At 36.1% G+C, this 7,144-nt stretch overlaps 2 long non-coding RNA genes across 2 annotated transcripts; one reads left to right on the top strand and one right to left on the bottom strand.

Moving 5' to 3' along the window:
* Positions 4,028-5,129, top strand: LOC110270277. The gene is made up of 2 exons (XR_002359628.1): positions 4,028-4,313; positions 4,884-5,129. It is a non-coding gene; the product is annotated as an uncharacterized LOC110270277 (long non-coding RNA).
* Positions 4,935-5,488, bottom strand: LOC110270276. The gene is made up of 2 exons (XR_002359627.1): positions 5,051-5,488; positions 4,935-4,970 (listed from the first exon to the last, which is right to left on the bottom strand). It is a non-coding gene; the product is annotated as an uncharacterized LOC110270276 (long non-coding RNA).

The following is a 7,144-nucleotide window of genomic DNA, read 5'->3' as shown; positions in this document are numbered from 1 at the left end:
TCCCGCCTCCATATTCAGTCCCTGTTCCTGTTGTTCCTGTCCACGGGTAACGAAGACCCTGTATCCGCTGGAGATCGGTGACTCCACGGATATTCGTGAATTTTTAAAATATTAAAAAAAATTAGAAAAAAATTAAAAAAAATCATATCAATCATCATGTTCCTTGTCTCCAAAGCATTAACAACAACAAAGATATTAACAACATGTTTCTTATCTCCAAAGACATTAACAACAACAAAAACATTAACATGTTCATAGTCTCCAAACACATAACAACAACAAACAATATCAAACATGTTCCTTGTCGCTCCTTCATTAGTAGTTGCGGTATCCGTTGGGAGTTCTTGAGGTTGAGATTGAGGAGCTTCTTGTGTAGTTTGAACATCAGTGCCTACAGACAGGGATGGCAATACCACCCGAATTCGCAGGTACCCACCCCGCTCCTACCCGTTCAGGGTGGGTACGGGGCGGGTTCTTGTGCAGGACGGGACGGGGCCGGGTTTAAGTACTACCCGTCCCGGTATATATATAATATATAATTTTAATATATAATATGTGTAATATATGTAAAATAATTAGTAAAATGATTGATAATATTGTATGAAGAAGACATTCTATAAATCATGAAATATAAATCATGAATCAGAATCACATTAATCCAAAATATAAATCATGAATCAGAAATACATTAACCTAACTCCAGATTAACTAAAAATTGACTCAGAAATATAAATCAAAATCAGAAATCAGAATCACATCAACCTAACTCAGAAATATAAATTAAAAATTAGAAATTCAAAATCAAAATCTCATTAACCTAAATTCAGATTAACTCAAAATTGACTCAGAAATATAAATCAAAATCAGAAATCAGAATCACATCAACCTAACTCAGAAATATAAATTAAAAATTAGAAATTCATAATCAGAATATGATTAACCTAACTCAGAAATATAAATTATAATTAAATTAGAAATCAGAAATTAGAATCTAATTAACCTAACTCTAGATTAACTCAAAATTGACTCAGAAATATAAATAACAATCAGAAATCAGAATCACATCAACCTAACTCATAAATATAAATTAAAAATCTGAAATTCAGAATCAGGATCTCATTAACCTAACTCCAGATTAACCCAAAATTAACTCAGAAATATAAATCAAGAATATTCATTCAAAATCACATTAACCTAACTCAGAAATATAAATTATAAATCAGAATAAAAAATTTAGAAATTAGAATCTAATTACCCTAATTCAGAAATCTAAATTCAGAAATTCTTAAATCAGATCAACCTAATTCAGAAACATAAATTCAGAAATCACAGGGCTAACTTATCCGACGGAGAAGAGGAGCAGACTAGCGAAGACCGCCGATTTGGCGGACGAACGGCCAAGATGCAACGGTCGGCGATGAGGAGAAGACGCTGCTCTGCCGTGACGAGGAGAAGACGATGACCGGCGATGACACAACGAGGAAAAGACATTGCTCTGCCACGACGAGGAGAAGACGACGACCGGCGATGATGCGACGAGGAGAAGAAGATGACGTGGCCGCGACGGTGAGCTCGAGATGTGCAGTGAGCGACCGAGCCACTCAGGGGTGAGAGGTGGTGCTGAGGGACCTAGGGGGTAGGAGGTGGCGGTTGGCGGTCGACGGTGTTCGGGAAGGAGACAGGAGGGGCTAAGGGTTTGAACTTTGACGAGGAGAAGAGACTCTCTGTCTCTAAACTCTGAAGCAGTGAAGCATATGTTATGACTAAGGTTTTTAGCTATAACTATGAGCAACCCTCTTTTGAACAAGTCCATTATATGGGTAATTATTCAATACCACCCAACAATAATCCATTTTTCAAGACATACAATCCGGGATGGAGAAATTACCCAAATTTTGGCTGGAAAAATCAAAATCAAAGGCAATCCAATTTCAATAACAACAACACCTACAAGAATAGGGATGGCAACGGGCCCATGGGAGCGGGGACATGCCCCCTGCCGCCAATATCTGTCCCCGTCCCCACGACGGGTAATGGGGACCCCGTATCCGCCGGGGAACTGGGTCTTCGCGGATATCCGCGGATTTTTGTAAAAACCAATAAAAATTGAAAAAAATGAAAAAATAGAAAAAATTAAAGATAATCCTCAATTGTCATTACAAACATAATATCCATAGTCTTTAAAGACTTAAATAGCAATAACAACAAACATAAACATCCAAACATATCCATAAACAACCAAATATTACATAAACAACCAAACAAAGTTCATCACATCGTAAAAACATAATTCCACCATCTCAATCTTCCTTTCATCCCGTAATGGTAGTGATGGTAGATTCCGACTTACTTGAATCCTACATCGACAAGAAAATAATTTAAAGTTAAAATCGTATAATAACTCAATAAGTCAATAATATAAAAACATAGTGTGTTATATGCTAATTCAAAAATTCAGAAATCAGAACCTAATTACCCTAATTCAGAAATTCAGAATCTAATTACCCTAATTAGAAATCAGAATCAGAAATTCAAAAATTCAAAAATCAGAATCTAATTACCCTAAATTAGAATCAGAATTCAAACATTCTTGAACCAGATCAACCTAATTCAGAAACATAAATTCAGAAACCACAGGACTGACTTACCTGACAGAGAAAATGTGCAGACCAGCAAAGACCAACGATTTGGCGGACGAACGGCAAAGAGGAGAAGAGGACGAACGACGAGTCTGTCGCGACAAGGAGAAGATGACGATCCGCGACGACGCGACGAGGAGAAGAAGACGACGTGGCCATGACAGTGAGCTCGAGACCTGCAATGAGCGACCGAGCCACTCAGGGGGTGGGAGGCAGCGCTGAAGGACCCAGAGGGTGGGAGACGGTGGTTGGTGGTGTTCGAGAAGGAGACAGGAGGGGCTGAGGGTTTGAACTTTGAGGAGGAGTGGAGAGGGGAGAAGACGAGACTGCGACGCTGAGGGTGGGAGGTGGCGGTCGGCGGTGTTCGAGAAGGAGACAGGAGGGACTGATGGTTTCAACTTTGAGGAGGAATGGAGAGGAGAGGAGACGAGGCTCTCACTCTCTGTCTCTGAAGCAGTGAAGCATATGTGAGTATGTGACGGCTAGGGTTTCTCCAGTAGCTCACATATTATATATATATCAAGGGTATTTTCATCTTTTCATATAAATGGAGATTTAACGGGTCTCTACGGGGTGTGAATTTCTACCCCTCCTGCTCCCACCCCGTTTATTATACGCGATGCCGTCCTCCGTCCCCGCGGGTAAAAATTATCCTTCATACCTGCCTCCCGGCGGGTAAATCCCCGCAGATACCCGTCCCGTCGGCAATTTTTGCCATCCCTAAGTATTCATATTTTGCTGCATAAATACATTACAAATCCTACTAGAGTAAGCATATTTTGTTGCATAATTCATATTTGTTCTTCATAAAGATACACATCCAAATAGAGTTTTCCAAAATAAAAGTATCTATTCATGAGTCTAATACAATACAAAATAACAACTCCTATTAAGTATTAATAATTCCAAGCAAACAATCACCACTATTTGACAAAGGCCTTTCTCCTCTCAATATGAAATTTTTTCTTAATTTTCATATATTTTTTATGCATTCTTCATGTGAGATGGCATGTGCAATAGAGGGATAATACACTTCTTCAACCCACCTAAAAAAACCACAGCTTTGTGACTTATTCTCCTAAATTGGACACCTCTAAAATTTTTTACCAAAAATATATGGCTTTGTAGACTCAATATTGATCATGGTTCTGAAAATTGGACTGGACCGGCCGGTTAAACTGGTTCAATCGAGAACTGACAATGAAAACGGTCCGGTCTATTGCCAATAACTACTAATTAGAGAACTGTTCAAAAATCGTTGAACCGACCGAGAACCGGTCGGTTGGATCGGACCGAAAACCAGCCGGTTCTAAAAAACAACGTCATTTTACGTTTAAAAAAAAAATCAAAACCAAGTTGAAGGCACTCGTGACCCCCCCCCCCCCCAATTCCCTGATCATTCATGCAAAGCAACTCCCTCTTTGAAGCAAAGCAAAGCAAAATTAAAACGGAAAAACCCTAGCCTTAGGTTCCTTGCCGCCGCCGTCCCTAGGTTCTAGGCGCCTCCGCTTCTTCTTCTTTCCCCTGACCGGAACCTAGGTAGCTCGGCACGTCATCCACTGGCTTCTCTGTTCGTGGCTTGGAGCAGCTTGCCGTTTGCCGTCGTCTCACCTCTCCCTGTCGTCTCGCCTCTCGCCGTTGTCTCGCCGGTTGCTGTCCGTGTCTCCGTCGAAGGTGAGTGATCGTGCTTTGCTTCCTTTTGATTTTGCTCTGATTACTGTGGCTCTGTTTAATTTCTAAATGCTCGATTCTTCTTCTTACTTTTAATTTCTGAATTTTTTGTTCAAATAATGTTGCTAATGTTCTTCTTCTTCTTCGCTAATGCTCTATTTAATTTAGTGTCATCACTATTGAGTCTGTTTCAATGTTTTGAATGTCTGATACTCTGATTTGTGATTTCTGAATCTGAAAATAATTAAATCATTGATTTTGTGTTGTTGAAATTATTGATTAAAATAGATTTGTTATGTGTTGTTGCCGTTTTTTAATTTTTGAATATGATGTTTCTGAATTTTTGTTGAAATAGTTATTGATTTTAGGGTTTATAGTGATTATTTGTTGCTGATATTTAAATTTTGTTGCTGCTTCTTTTTTATTTCTGGTTCTGTTAAGTTCTGTTAAGTTGCTACATTCAAACTTGTGCATTGGCCTGTTCATCTTCACTTGCAACAACAAAAAGCTTTTTATTTGATGATCTATTAACTACCTCATTTTCTAGTACCATTCCTTTTGTTATTGCTTTAGCTGAAGAAATTAGAGGGCTGGATAAGAAGACATTGATGCCTCAGAAGACACCACCACCATCACCATGTCCTTGTTACTTGAAGGTTTCTTTAGCACAATAGTTAAAATCACAATCATAATTACATAATATGTTTAAATAATTATCCCAAAAAAAAAAAGAAATTCACAAGAACATCTTGGGGTTTTGATGAATTAGACTTCGATGATAATTTCTTGCCCAGAATTAAGTTTCTACTCCACTTTCTAACATTTTGTCTTCCCATCATTCAAAAGATCAATCTGCAAGAATCATGTACTAATAAAAAACTCAATGTCTTTTAAATTAGAAAAAGGCTAAACTAAATAAAACAATCCCAATCAATATCAATTTATACCATTTCTCTATTCTTTTACTCAGCAGGGTGAAAATAAAGGTGAAGATGATCCCACTGAAGTAAATCTACATCAAGTTCTTGTGAATTTTGATAATTGATAAATCTTTATATTGGCATTTAATATTTGATATTTTTTTATACTATTTAACTTGAGTTTGTATATTAATAAGATCATATGAATTTTGACTGATGACATTTAATGTAGTGTTTTAAATTTAAAAATTATTTTAATATTTATATTAGACTATAATTATATTTTAGGATGTTTATTTATAATTTATTTATTTTATTTTAAAACAATTTTTTCGGTTGAATCAATAAACCAATAACTAAAATGATTTGATGACCGGTCCGATTTTTTAAACCTTAATATTGATTTAAAACTGCATCTAGAATAACAGCTATTTGCAGATGCATTTGATGATAAAGATGAGGACCTGAAACACAAAATTTTAAAAAAATAATCATAAAAATTAGATAAAGTAAAGTTATACAATTATCCAACTAGTATTCATTAAGGGGAACAACATAGAACATTCGTGCAAAAAAATATATGGTTGTATTAAAAATCCAATATCAAATTATGAAATGAATGAAAAAGTGCAATATTAGGTAGAATTTGATAAAAAAAAATCTATTACATTTTTTTCTAACAAAAGAGCAAGAAACATTACATTTTGCTCGATGTTATTGTAGCGTTAGCTATCAATCGAAACAAAATTTCAGTAACTCAAACTTTATTTAAGAATCAACAAATCCTAAACACAAAAAATTACTAGAATCAACAAAAATTTTAAAGAAATGTAAAAAATCAATATTTACCTTGCTGCCATGACAACCTCCTGCTAGTTGGTTATCGTCTGTGTTATCTTGGGTTCATCGTCTCCGAAGTTTACTCCCACCTATGCGTACTCGTATTGTAACTGGAGAAGCAAGAGTGAAAAAGATGAAAGGGCGAAGAAGATGAAAGAAGAGTATGAAGGGGAGTAAAGAAAATGAAGGATTAGAAAGATGAAGGAAGAGTATGAATGTGAAGTAAAAAAGATAAATATTGAACTAGTTGAAATTTGATCGAAATAGATCAAGAGGACACAGGGAAGGGAAGTGTTTTCTTTTATTACAAGACGGGATTTGATCGCAAAAATAAAATCAAAATGGTATATAATGTCTTTTGTTATGTATTTAATAAATTGTGTCTATCTTTCCAAACACAATCTATCTCTTTTTTTTTTTTTGTGTATCTTTATCTTTATATTTTTGTCTTAGGTACAACATCCAAACATAGCCTAAGAGTCATAAAGGCTTGATCTATTTTTATGATTGGGTTATTTGAGCCTAATATTTATCTTCTTTTTTATCTACCAATACAATTTAAAATTTTCTAAAAATATTCTAAATGAAAAAGGGACTAAATGGAGTTATATATTAACATTATGATTGTTAATAATTAATTACATATTTAGATTACTTTGAGTGTGTTAGTTGTTAATAAAAATGAATGTCAAAATATGAGTTAAACCCCAAAGTGGTCCCTAAGATTCACGATTTGCACCAATTTAGTCCCTAACTTACCAATTGCACCATTTCTGTCCCTGACTTTGTTAAAATTGCACCAGGGTCGTCCCTCCCCACAACTCCGGCCAAATTGACTGCCGCCGGCAGTGACATGGCACTGAAATGCCATGCTGGGTGCCACGCTGGATCACGTTTGGCGCTAAAAGATGGAACGACGTCGTTTGATATACGATTAGAAACAAAACCCAAATAACCCATGATCACTTCATCTTCCTCTTCGTCTTCTAAAAACCAAAACAACACACCATGAAGTTCTGAGTTCTGGGCACTGTATAAAGGTTTGAAGGTTGAAAACGTTTTGTTCCGTGGAGT

Source organism: Arachis ipaensis, chromosome B03 (genome assembly GCF_000816755.2).
Source record: "Arachis ipaensis cultivar K30076 chromosome B03, Araip1.1, whole genome shotgun sequence".
Lineage (NCBI taxonomy): Eukaryota > Viridiplantae > Streptophyta > Magnoliopsida > Fabales > Fabaceae > Arachis > Arachis ipaensis.
The sequence above is the reverse complement of the archived record's forward strand: the minus strand, read 5'-3'. Positions and strand labels throughout refer to the sequence as shown.